Genomic DNA, 13,585 nt, shown 5'->3' with positions numbered 1-13,585 from the left:
TTTAGAATTGGGTTTTGGTACCAGTACCACAGGAGAAGCCCATGGACTGTCAGAGTGCTCAACCACTCCTAGTTCCAACATCTTCTGAACTTCTTGCTTTATGCAGTCCCTGACATGGTCAGGCTGCCTATAGATCTTACTTTTGACAGGTAAACTGTCTCCAGTATCTATAGTGTGCTCACACCAAGAAGTGGTGCCTGGCACAATGGAGAAGAGTTCTGAAAATTGTCCTAGGAGATTTATGCAATTATCTTTCTGCTCAGCAGTAAGACAATCAGCCAAAACTACACCTTCCACAAGAGCATCTTGTTCTGTGGAAGAGAAGAGATCAGGTAGAGGATCACTGTCTTCTTCCTGTCCCTCATCTGTTGCCATGAGCAGGGTGAGATCAGCCCTGTCATAGTAGGGTTTCAGGCGGTTGACATGGAGCACCCTAAGGGGACTCCTGGCAGTGCCTAAGTCAACCAAGTAGGTGACTTCACCCTTCTTTTCAACAATTGTGTGGGGTCCACTCCATTTATCTTGGAGTGCTCTTGGGGCCACAGGCTCCAAGACCCACACTTTCTGCCCTGGTTGGTACTGAACCAAAACAGCCTTCTGATCATGCCATTGCTTCTGGAGCTCTTGGCTGGCCTGAAGGTTTTTACTGGCCTTTTTCATGTACTCAGCCATCCTTGATCTGAGGCCAAGTACATAATCCACAATATCCTGCTTAGGAGCTTTTAAAGGTTGTTCCCAACCCTCCTTTACAAGTGTGAGTGGACCCCTAACAGGGTGTCCAAAAAGAAGTTCAAAGGGGCTGAAGCCCACTCCTTTCTGGGGTACCTCCCTGTAGGCAAAAAGGAGGCATGGTAGAAGGATATCCCATCTCCTGCGGAGTTTTTCAGGGAGTCCCATAATCATGCCTTTGAGAGTTTTATTAAATCTCTCCACCAGTCCATTTGTTTGTGGATGATAGGGTGTTGTGAACTTGTAAGTTACACCACACTCCTTCCACATGGCCTTTAAGTATGCAGACATGAAATTGCTTCCTCTGTCTGATACTACTTCCTTTGGGAAGCCCACCCTGGAAAATATTCCCAGGAGGGCCTTTGCCACTGCAGGAGCTGTAGTGGTCCTTAAAGGAATAGCTTCAGGATATCTTGTGGCATGGTCCACTACCACCAAGATAAACCTATTGCCTGAAGCAGTAGGAGGGTCAAGGGGGCCAACTATGTCAACCCCTACCCTTTCAAAGGGAACCCCAACCACAGGCAGTGGGATAAGGGGTGCCTTTGGAGTGCCACCTGTCTTGCCACTGGCTTGACAGGTTTCACAGGACTTACAAAATTCTTTTGTGTCCTCAGACATCCTAGGCCAATGAAACAATGGTACCAATCTGTCCCAAGTTTTCATTTGACCCAGGTGCCCAGCTAAGGGAATGTCATGTGCCAGTGTTAGGAGGAACTTTCTGTACTCCTGAGGAATCACTAATCTCCTGGCAGCTCCAGGTTTAGGATCCCTTTGCTCAGTGTACAAGAGGTTGTCCTCCCAGTAAACTCTGTGTGAGTCACTGACATCCCCATTAGCCTGTTTGACAGCTTGCTGTCTGAGACCCTCTAATGTGGGACAGGTTTGCTGTGCCACACTCAGCTCCTCTCTGGCAGGCCCCCCTTCACCCAAAAGCTCAGCAGTGTCTGCTTCCAGCTCCTCTGGTGTAGGTTCTGCACAGGGAGGGAATTCTTCTTCCTCAGAAGTAGAATCCACTGTAGAGGGAGGGATAGTAGGAAGTGGTTTGCTTCTACTAGCCCTAGCTTTAGGGAGCACTTGGTCCATTGTTCCAGGATCCAAGCTTCCCTGTCCTTTTTGCTTTTTGGCCTGAGCCCTTGTCAAAGCAAAAATATGCCCTGGGATGCCCAGCATTGCTGCATGGGCCTCCAACTCCACATCTGACCAAGCTGATGTCTCCAAATTGTTCCCTAATAGACAGTCTACAGGTAAATCTGAAGCTACCACAACTTTCTTTGGACCAGATACCCCCCCCCAGTTGAGATTTACAACAGCCATGGGGTGGCTTTGTGTTATGTTGTGAGCATCGGTTACTTGGTACTGGTGTCCAAGTATGTGTTGTTCAGGGTGCACCAGTTTCTCAATCACCATTGTGACACTGGCACCTGTGTCCCTGTAGGCCTGGACCTCAACACCATTTATTAGGGTTAGTTGCTTGTACTTCTCCAAGTTATGGGGGCAAGCAACCAAAGTGGCTAAGTCAATAGCCCCTTCAGAGACTAAAGTAGCCTCTGTGGTCTCCCTAATCAGACCAACCCCAACTAAATTACCAAAAGTGAGCCCAGCTACTCCCTTGGATTGGCTATTAGTAGGTTTGCTCCCACCACCACTGCTATTAGTAGGGACACTAGGTGTAGCAGTAGGGGTTGTAGTGGTAGGAGCTGTGGTGCCTTTCTTTGGACAACTGGGATCTGTTGTCCAATGGCCTTTTATCTTACATAAATAGCACCATGGTTTCTTTTCCTTGTTCTGATTAAAGGAGGATTTGGGCCCACCACCCCCACCAGAGTGTTTTTGTGGGCCTGATGAAGACTCATTTTTAGATTTGTCCCCACCCTTGTCAGAAGACTTACCATCCTTCTTTTTGTTGCCATCTTTGTCACCCCCTGTATGAACTTTTCTGTTCACTCTTGTTCTGACCCATTTGTCTGCCTTCTTTCCCAATTCTTGGGGAGAGGTCAGATCAGAGTCCACCAAGTACTGGTGCAACAAATCAGACACACAATTATTAAGAATATGCTCTCTCAGGATCAAGTTATACAGGCTGTCATAATCAGTAACTTTACTGCCATGTAACCACCCCTCCAAGGCCTTCACTGCCTGGTCAATGAAATCAACCCAGTCTTGTGAAGACTCCTTTTTGGTATCTCTGAACTTTATCCTGTACTGTTCAGTGGTTAAGCCATAACCATCCAGGAGTGCATTCTTAAGAACTTGGAAATTGTTAGCATCATTTTCTTTTACAGTAAGGAGCCTATCCCTACCTTTTCCAGTAAATGATAGCCATAGGATAGCAGCCCACTGCTTTTGAGGGACATCCTGTACAGCACAGGCCCTCTCAAGTGCAGCAAACCACTTGTTAATGTCATCCCCCTCCTTGTAAGGGGGAACTATCTTATGCAGATTCCTGGAATCATGCTCTTTTGCAGGATGACTATGGGGAATACTGCTGCTGCCACCATGGGTATCTAAACCCATTTTCTGTCTTTCCCTCTCTATTTCTAAAGACTGTCTATCCAAATCCAGCTGTTGCTTCTTGAACTTCAGTCTGGTTTGCTCCACTCTCAATCTATTGAGCTCCCTTTCTAACAATCTGTCATCAGGGTGGGTGGGAGGGACATTTCTAGATACAGAGGTATGATGGGAATGAACAGAAGGAGACCTGTCCCTTACAGAGGGCACCCTAACAGCTTGGCTACCAGTATAATGTGAGAGCACATCATCAGTATGATGTGATTCAACCTCTGTACCAACTATGCTAGACTGTCTAGTAATGGGCAGGCTGAGAAGTTTCTTTCCTGAACCTTTTCCTGGGGGAGTCCCTGGATCAGATTGAGAACCATTAGCTACTTTTTCTACAGATTGGGCACTTATGGCCTTATCCTGTACTCTAAGCATGTTAATTAACAGTTCTAAAGAAGGATTCTTCCCTACACTCAAACCTCTCTCTATGCAGAGACTCCTTGCTCCTTTCCAGCTAAGGTGATCATATGCAAGTTTGGACAGTTCAACTTTTTGGCCTGTGCCAGACATTTTTTAGAGAGAGTTAAAGTGATAGACAAAGAGAAAAAAGTTTTCAGAACTTTTTGGAAAGACAGAAAAAACTTTTTAAACTTTTAAGAACTTTTTGAAAGTTTAGAAGTACTTTTCAGCACTTAGAAAAGAGTGAAAAGAGGAAATGCAAAACTTTTTGGCTATGTGTATATACACTGACCTTGTTTTGTATATTTTCTCTTATGAAAAGTACAATGACAAGAGTGGTAAGTAGTCTCAAAGCACTTATCCCACCGCTGCACAACCAATGTAGGAGGCTGGACTGGCTTGTAGTGAGTACCAAGGGGTACTTGCACCTTGCACCAGGCCCAGTTATCCCTTATTAGTGTATAGGGTGTCTAGCAGCTTAGGCTGATAGATAATGGTAGCTTAGCAGAGCAGCTTAGGCTGAACTAGGAGACGTGTGAAGCTACTACAGTACCACTTAGTGTCATATGCACAATATCATAAGAAAACACAATACACAGTTATACTAAAAATAAAGGTACTTTATTTTTATGACAATATGCCAAAGTATCTTAGAGTGTACCCTCAGTGAGAGGATAGGAAATATACACAAGATATATATACACAATAGCAAAAATATGCAGTATAGTCTTAGAAAACAGTGCAAACAATGTATAGTTACAATAGGATGCAATGGGGAAACATAGGGATAGGGGCAACACAAACCATATACTCCAAAAGTGGAATGCGAACCACGAATGGACCCCAAACCTATGTGACCTTGTAGAGGGTCGCTGGGACTATTAGCAAATAGTGAGAGTTAGGAAAATAACCCTCCCCAAGACCCTGAAAAGTGAGTGCAAAGTGCACCAAAGTTCCCCTAAGGACAAAATAGTCGTGTTAGAGGGAGAATGCAAGGAAAACACAAATCAGCAATGCAACAACGATGGATTCCTGTCTGAAGGTACCTGTGGAGCAAGGGGACCAAGTCCAAAAGTCACAAGCAGCTCGGAGATGGGCAGATGCCCAAGAAATGCCAGCGGTTGGTGCAAAGAAGCTCTTACTAGGCTGAAGAACTGTGAATACTGCAGGAACGACAAGGGCTAGAGACTTCCCCTTTGGAGGATGGATCCCCCACGCCTTGGAGAGTCGTGCAGAAGTGTTTTCCCGCCGGATGGACGCCAACAAGCCTTGCTACACGCAAATCGTGCGTTTGGCGTTTTTGGACGCTGCTGGGGCCCAGGAGGGACCAGAAGGTCGCAAATTGGACCTGCAGAGAGAGGGGACGTCGAGCAAGACAAAGAGCCCTCACTGAAGCAGGTAGCACCCGGAGAAGTGCCAGAAACAGGCACTACGAGGATGCGTGAAACGGTGCTCGCCGAAGTTGCACAAAGGAGTCCCACGTCGCCGGAGACCAACTTAGAAAGTCGTGCAATGCAGGTTAGAGTGCCGTGGACCCAGGCTTGGCTGTGCACACAGGATTTCCGCCGGAAGTGCACAGGGGCCAGAGAAGCTTGCAAAGTCGCGGTTCCCAGCAATGCAGCCCAGCGAGGTGAGGCAAGGACTTACCTCCACCAAACTTGGGCTGAAGAGTCACTGGACTGTGGGGGTCACTTGGACGGTGTCGCTGGATTCGAGGGACCTCGCTCGTCGTGCTGAGAGGAGACCCAAGGGACCGGTAATGCAGCTTTTTGGTGCCTGCGGTTGCAGGGGGAAGATTCCGTCGACCCACGGGAGATTTCTTCGGAGCTTCTGGTGCAGAGAGGAGGCAGACTACCCCCACAGCATGCACAAGCAGGAAAACAGTCGAGAAGGCGGCAGGATCAGCGTTACAGAGTTGCAGTAGTCGTCTTTGCTACTATGTTGCAGGTTTGCAGGCTTCCAGCGCGGTCAGCGGTCGATTCCTTATCAGAAGGTGAAGAGGGAGATGCAGAGGAACTCGGCTGAGCTCATGCATTCGTTATCTAAAGTTTCCCCAGAGACAGAGACCCTAAATAGCCAGAAAAGAGGGTTTGGCTACCTAGGAGAGAGGAAAGGCTACTAACACCTGAAGGAGCCTATCACAAGGAGTCTCTGACGTCACCTGGTGGCACTGGCCACTCAGAGCAGTCCAGTGTGCCAGCAGCACCTCTGTTTCCAAGATGGCAGAGGTCTGGAGCACACTGGAGGAGCTCTGGACACCTCCCAGGGGAGGTGCAGGTCAGGGGAGTGGTCACTCCCCTTTCCTTTGTCCAGTTTCGCGCCAGAGCAGGGGCTAAGGGGTCCCTGAACCGGTGTAGACTGGCTTATGCAGAATTGGGCACATCTGTGCCCAACAAAGCATTTCCAGAGGCTGGGGGAGGCTACTCCTCCCCTGCCTTCACACCATTTTCCAAAGGGAGAGGGTGTCACACCCTCTCTCAGAGGAAGTTCTTTGTTCTGCCATCCTGGGCCAGGCCTGGCTGGACCCCAGGAGGGCAGCTGCCTGTCTGAGGGGTTGGCAGCAGCAGCAGCTGCAGAGAAACCCCAGGAAGGGCAGTATGGCAGTACCAGGGTCTGTGCTACAGACCACTGGGATCATGGAATTGTACCAACAATGCCAGGATGGCATAGAGGGGGCAATTCCATGATCATAGACATGTTACATGGCCATATTCGGAGTTACCATGGTGAAGCTACATATAGGTAGTGACCTATATGTAGTGCACGCGTGTAATGGTGTCCCCGCACTCACAAAGTTCAGTGAATTGGCTCTGAACAATGTGGGGGCACCTTGGCTAGTGCCAGGGTGCCCTCACACTAAGTAACTTTGCACCTAACCTTTACCAGGTAAAGGTTAGACATATAGGTGACTTATAAGTTACTTAAGTGCAGTGTAAAATGGCTGTGAAATAACGTGGACGTTATTTCACTCAGGCTGCAGTGGCAGGCCTGTGTAAGAATTGTCAGAGCTCCCTATGGGTGGCAAAAGAAATGCTGCAGCCCATAGGGATCTCCTGGAACCCCAATACCCTGGGTACCTCAGTACCATATACTAGGGAATTATAAGGGTGTTCCAGTAAGCCAATGTAAATTGGTAAAAATGGTCACTAGCCTGTCAGTGACAATTTGGAAAGAAATGAGAGAGCATAACCACTGAGGTTCTGATTAGCAGAGCCTCAGTGAGACAGTTAGTCACTACACAGGTAACACATTCAGGCACACTTATGAGCACTGGGGCCCTGGGTTACCAGGGTCCCAGTGACACATACAACTAAAACAACATATATACAGTGAAAAATGGGGGTAACATGCCAGGCAAGATGGTACTTTCCTACAGTATCAAAAGGTAACTGGTTCCCAGTTCAATCTGAGATCTAATTGTATATGAAGGCGAAAACAGTGCCATATGTTAAAGAAACACTAATTAAATTTTAAAATTTGTAAATCTTGTTTGTGCAATTTACATCCCAAATATTTTGAAGATTCTATGTGTACTTGACTCCTCGGGATAACCCAGATCTCTAGTTTGGCTTTTGCTCAATTTCAAAACCATATAAAGACATGGACAAAGCGGGCAATTGCCTTGCACAACCTTGCAAGGGGTCTGGCCCCTGCTCACCCTTCAAAAGCACCAACAGCGGGCCATTGCACCAGAAGAGTTTGCCAAGGTGGATGGGTGTTGCTTGTTCAACCACTTGACAGTGCCCCTTCTGTTTCGCTCCTGTGTGCAGAGACAACTCCACAGGTACCCAATACCTTTGAATAGTCTTGGTGGACCCATCTTGTCTGATTTGAGGAATTGTCCCACCTTGTTCTTCTCTTCTTTATTTATCCAGTTTTTAGCAACAACCCTTTGAATTACTTGCCGTGGATCTCCCATTTGATCTCGATTTCATCCTCCTCTTTTATTATCTTTGATTGGTAGTCCGGGCTCCCATTTCTGAGATAAATGTAGAGTCCCAGACATACACTCTAGTGCAGTGAGACTACAGACAAGTTATGGGTACATCACATCCTGACATTAGGTGTGAGACTGTCGCCCACACCATCTGCCCTGCCTCTTTAAAAATAAATTAGGTTGAAAGTCCATGGGCGGTTGGGGTAAGCCAGATGTTTTTGTTCTATTTGTTTAAACTAGCATAAGGTTCATTACCTTAATGTTTCCCAAACTGTTTGCCAGGTGTCTTAAAATGCTCAGAAACATAATCAAAATGTTCCTGTTACTTTCTCTTCAGGAAAGATCGGGTAGATTTGGGTAGGGGTGGTGGCCTTGCCACAGTACTGAAGGGCATTAATTTACTACTGAACAAGGACATAATGTGACACCTGAATGTAGCATACCTGAGGCAATCACAAAAGGACCACAGTGAATAAATAGCGCTATGTTAAAAAAGAGTAAATAAATGCACTGACAGCATAGTGAGGCATGGCCTCTCTTGCGTGTGTCTGTAAAACTGACGTTTGTTGTTGAATTTTTGTCCTGGATTTTAACTTTTTGTCCTGAATTTTGACCCTTCGTCCTGAATTTTTTACAGTCCTGTCCAGAATTTGCCTCAATGCCAGGTGGTCACCCGAGCTATTTATGCAGCTGACAAACAGGGCGCCGCTTACCTAACACTGGCAGAGCGCTCCTTGTGTACTGTTGATGGCGGGGCTCCTCCGCTTCTGCTGAGAACGGGCACCCACGACTAGGTACTCCTTGTTACCGCTGCTAATTTGCCTGCGAGGCTCAAACACAGGTGTTTAATAATATTTGGCAGGTATCCTATCGAAAACGATGTTATGCTGCAGCTCCGCTGATCAAGAAGTGCACCTTGGACCTGCTGCGAGAACAGACAGAAGCAGAAGAGCCCCGATCACCCGTTCCTGACACTGAAGGAGTTAGGTTCGCTTATCTTGCATTGCCGTCAGCCCTGACTACTTTTCACTGAATAGCCTCAAGATACATAAAGGCTGAAAATAAACTGAAACCTCGAGTGTTAAAGCATTGGCAAAGCCAATAGGTTTTGCCTATGAGAGATATATTGTCTTTTCGATGTTTATCTGCTGGGCAACATGATTTAAAGAAAAGAAAAGAAAATGCTGCCCTGTTGTCCTGGCCTGGCACACCAAGGGCAAGTGCAAAAACATCATTTTGTGTCAATTGTTTGGTCCAAACCTCAGTGCACAATTTCATCACTGTAATCTATGTAATCCGGTTCATTTATTTTAACGTTTCGTTTTTGGGCAGGCTTTGAACTGTTTTTTTATTTTGATGCGCAAGCCAAGAACCTGTAACTCCCTCACATTTTCTGTAGTTCAATTAAATGTGTTTACCTAACCATTTGTTGTGCAGGGTATAATCTTAAAAAACTATGCTAAAGCCAGGATACCACGCACTTAGTGGCTGAGCACTCCGCAGACGACATAGTATAGCAAAAATGCAAACATAAATAAATAAACGACTAACTGTGACCATGAAACTAAATTAGATAACTGCAATTCTACCAGCCACACGTACAGAAACATAAAATCTTTCAATTCCTTCTCTTTCCTCCGACTTATTCCATCGCTTATTCGTTTGACAAATATAATTTTATTTATATTTCAATCACGATGGCAACAGTGAAACTACCTATCATCCACAAGTATATATTTTATAACTATGTGATTGTCTGTGGTTTTTCGTATTGTATTGCTTACTTGCATGGTGTGGACTAAATGGTGGGGATCGGTTACAGAATATAGGGATGGTGCTATAAGGTGTCCCTTAAAATACAGAAAGTGTCTTGGGCTGAACAGCCCATTTCCCCAGAGGGGGAAGGACCCCTTCACTGAAATAGCTTAGGCTACGCCCCTACAACCACGATTCTGGGCCAGTCTGTAGAGGTTTCCTATGTCTGCTCTCCTGCCGGCCTCGGATCGTGAATGTCAAATTTGTATCGGCAGACTACACGCTGCAACCTGCCCGGCACAGCGACAGAAGGTGACCTAGGTCAGATGGCATTGTGCGCCTTTACCTAGTGCTCCTGTTGAATGGCTGCTATTCCAGGCTCCGGCACATTCATATTCAGATTCATCAGTCACAAATCACCAGACTCACAGCGCAGACAGACTGCCTGCCGCGTCGCGTGCCCCACAGCCGGGGCCATACAAGAGCGCCCATGCATGCATCTCCTGCTGGTTTCTGGTGGCGCACACTTATCTCCAGCAGACAGAAGCACCCAGGAAAGCAACGCGTGTCCCTCTCCCCACACCACCGCAATAACTGCGCAACTCCGGCGATTCTTACCTTTTGCCGCCACTGTCATGTCTTTGTTTATCATTAGAGGCTGCAAAGCGCGGCGAGGCCATCTGTTTTTTGAACAGTGCTATATAAAACCATACTATTACATTTGTACCTACATACATTTCTCCATATGACTTGTTAGTGTGTATATTCTCATAAACAGAATCTGAGCAGCGTGTGTGCAAAAAAACAGCAAATTAAACGCTCTTATCATCTCTGGAGATAATCAGACCCGAACAAGCACTGCTATAGCCAATAGGTCGCGACTTTTGGCCCTTGTTAGTATTTAGACAATGCAGCATGTTATTTAGAACACCGTAGTTACTTTTTTGTTTAGGTGTGTTGGCGTTGTCTCTTGCTTTAGGCATCTAATGGCCAACTTCTACCTGACACTGATACTGAAACTGCAGATTAAGTAAAAAAAAACTCATATTGATGTAGAAAACACCTACACCAGTGGTTCCCAGCCTTTTGATTTCTGTGGACCCCCACTTTATCATTACTGGAATACGGGGACCCCCACTTAATCATTATTAGAATCTGGGGACCCCCACTGAGTCATTACTGGAAGCCAGGGACCCAGGTTTAAAAACTGTGGATGATTTGAAATGTAAAACAATAAAAAAAAAATACAGAATCAATCATCAACATCAACTTCGATCCACCAGCCTCGCTCTCGCCACTGTCCCTCGCATCCGCCGAACCACTGCAGGTGGGAAATCCTTCTCCTACCTGGCAGCCAAGACGTGGAATTCCCTCCCCGCCCACCTCAGGACCACCCAGGACCACCTCGCCTTCCGGAGGCAGCTCAAGACCTGGCTCTTCGAGCAGCAGTGACCCCCCCCCCAGCGCCTTGAGACCCTCACGGGGGAGTAGCACGCTGTATAAATATGATTGATTGATTCATTCATCAGAAACACACAAATGCTAACACATTTTATTTAATTTGCAAACAAATATAAATAAAAAAAAAATTAAAAAAAATTTTCACAGGTAGGCTGAAGCTTATCTAAATTCAATTGAAGCCACACATCGTCAATACTACATTCTGTTTGATGCACCTGTACTGCTCCCACAAATTAATCAGAGGATACTAATTTAATTTTTAGCCTCCAATTTTCAAATTTCTTGGGCTTCCTTGGGCTTAGGTTTAAAGTGTTCAATTGTACATTTAGTCACCTTATTTATATACACTTTATTAATCTGTTAATGTTACTTTATTATCCAAGTAGTCGCAGACCCTGAAGAGGCTTTGTGGACCACCCATGGGGCCCTGGATTATCCAAGCAGTTGTGGAGGCTCTATGGACCGCCCAGGGGTCCCCCCCACAGAGGAGACTTTGTGGACCCCCCCAGGGGTCCCCAGACCACATTTACAGTACGGTTTAAAGTTTTCAGTTGTACATTTAGTCACTTTATTTATATACACTTTATTAATCTGTTAATATTAATTTATTACCCAAGTAGTCTCAGACCCCAGAGGAGTCTTTGTAACCCACCCATGGGTCCCCGGACCACGGGTTGGGAACCAATGACCTACACAGTGATGAATGCTGTTAAACACGAGACACAAAATATGGATAATGTATACCAACTTGCCATATGCGATTCTAGGAAACTGCACACTCTGGAAATGCTAGTTAGTTATAAGAGGAATGACATGAAAATAGAATAGAGAGAGCAAGAAGAGCACAAGTAAGGGAAAGAAAAATGTTAGAGGGAACATACAAAGATGACAGACAGACAACAGCAGACAGATGACAGCAGACAGACAGACAACAAGAGACAGACAGCAGATGAGAGCAGGCAGACAGATGACAGCAGACAGACAGAGGATGACAGAAGACAGACAGACAACAGCAGACAGACAACAGCAGACAGATGATAGCAGTCAGACAACAGCAGACAGACCACAGCAGATAGACAACAGCAGACAGATGAGACAGCAGACAGACAACAGCAGACAGATGACAGACAGCAGACAAATGACAGATGGCAGCAGACCGACGATGACAGACAGATAACAGCAGGCAGACAGATGACAGACAGCAGACAGACAACAGCGGAGACAGAAAGACAACAGCAGACAGACAACAGCAGACAGACAGCAGACAGACAACAGAGAGCAGATAGACAGAAGCAGACACGCGACAGCAGACAACAGCAGACAGACATCGGCAGACAATGACCGCAGATGACAGAAGGCAGACAACCGCAAACAGAAGACAAAAGCAGACAGATAACAAAATAGACAGACAACAGCAGACAGACAGATGACAGCAGACATGACGACAGCAGACAGACAACAGCAGGCAGATGACAACAGAAGACAGACAATGGCAGACAGACAAAGACAGACGACAGCGGATAGACAGACAGGAAGACAGACCTACAGCAGATGACAGCAGACAGACAAAAGCAGATAGAGTAGACAGACAACAGCAGACAGACAACAACAGATGACAGCAGATAGCTGACAAACAGCAGACAGACAGAAGTCAGACGACAGCAGACAGAGAGATGACAACAGACAGACGACAGACAGCCAACAGCGGGCGGACGACAGACAGAGGACAGCAGACAATGACAGCAGACAGATGACAGCAAATAGACAGATGATGAAAGCAGACTGACAGCAGACAGACAGCAGACAGACAGATAACAGATAGATAACAGATAACAGAGGGTAGATAGATAAATTATTGATAGTAAACAGATTAGCTAGACAGACAGATGACATATAGATAACAGAGAGATAGATAGATAGATACCAGTCAGAACGACAGCTAGATATGGGTCCTTATAGAAAACAATGCTATTGCCCTGTATGTTTTTCCATTTTCACATATCGAAGGAAAATGACCCGAGCATTACATTTTGTTGTTCAATATATCGTGATCAAAGAGAAAATGCTCCAAAACAATGACATATTAACAGCCCGACTGCTGTTTAACTACGAAGACAGCAGTTGCCTGTTTAGAACGGATTCAAACTAATATGTGTTCTGTGAGTGTTTTTTTTTTAGATTTGAGAACAGTTTCCCTACAGAAAAAAACGTGCAGCGTGAGTAACAGCAGAAAGGAAAGCAATGCCCCCTGTGAAAAACAAGTTGGGTGGTGCAACGCTTTTCTAAAATGCAGTGTGAGCCTGTCCAGGGATGGTGTGAGACACGTTTTTTAGACAAACGGTCACATTGAAATTCAGCAATAGAGTCACCTAATGCCAACTCAGCTGCACACCACTGCCATCCAGGAGTTCATTTGTAATAACTAGGTTTGAGTCCCGGCGTCGGTTTAACAATCATCCTGTGATTGTAAGTACATCAATTAACCTCCCTATATGAATGCGACCTTGTGTAATGTAACTGGTGATCAAGTAAAGCGGTCCAATGCCCTAGGGTCGACTTTGTGCTAATATAGAGTCTGGGGAGGCGTTAGAGCTAGGCACAGGGTAGGGGGCAGGAGATGAGGAATGGGGGTGAGGGTTGGTATGCAAAGGAAGTGGCATTACGGCAAAGGCTGTGGCCTTGGAACTGGGGAACCAAAAGATAAACATCTTGGACACCTCAACTAATCTCCCATGCCTTGAA

At 46.0% G+C, this 13,585-nt stretch overlaps 1 protein-coding gene across 1 annotated transcript in view; it reads right to left on the bottom strand.

Moving 5' to 3' along the window:
* LOC138299675 (dehydrogenase/reductase SDR family member 1-like) overlaps positions 1-8,572 on the bottom strand; it is a 157,905-nt gene extending 149,333 nt beyond the window's left edge. Inside the window, exon 1 of the mRNA XM_069238147.1 lies at positions 8,341-8,572. The gene's annotated coding sequence lies outside the window, so the exon portion shown is untranslated. The remainder of the gene's footprint in view (positions 1-8,340) is intronic.
* Between the last annotated feature and the right edge of the window lie 5,013 nt (positions 8,573-13,585).

Source organism: Pleurodeles waltl, chromosome 6 (genome assembly GCF_031143425.1).
Source record: "Pleurodeles waltl isolate 20211129_DDA chromosome 6, aPleWal1.hap1.20221129, whole genome shotgun sequence".
In the NCBI taxonomy this organism is placed as follows: Eukaryota; Metazoa; Chordata; class Amphibia; order Caudata; family Salamandridae; genus Pleurodeles; species Pleurodeles waltl.
The sequence above is the reverse complement of the archived record's forward strand: the minus strand, read 5'-3'. Positions and strand labels throughout refer to the sequence as shown.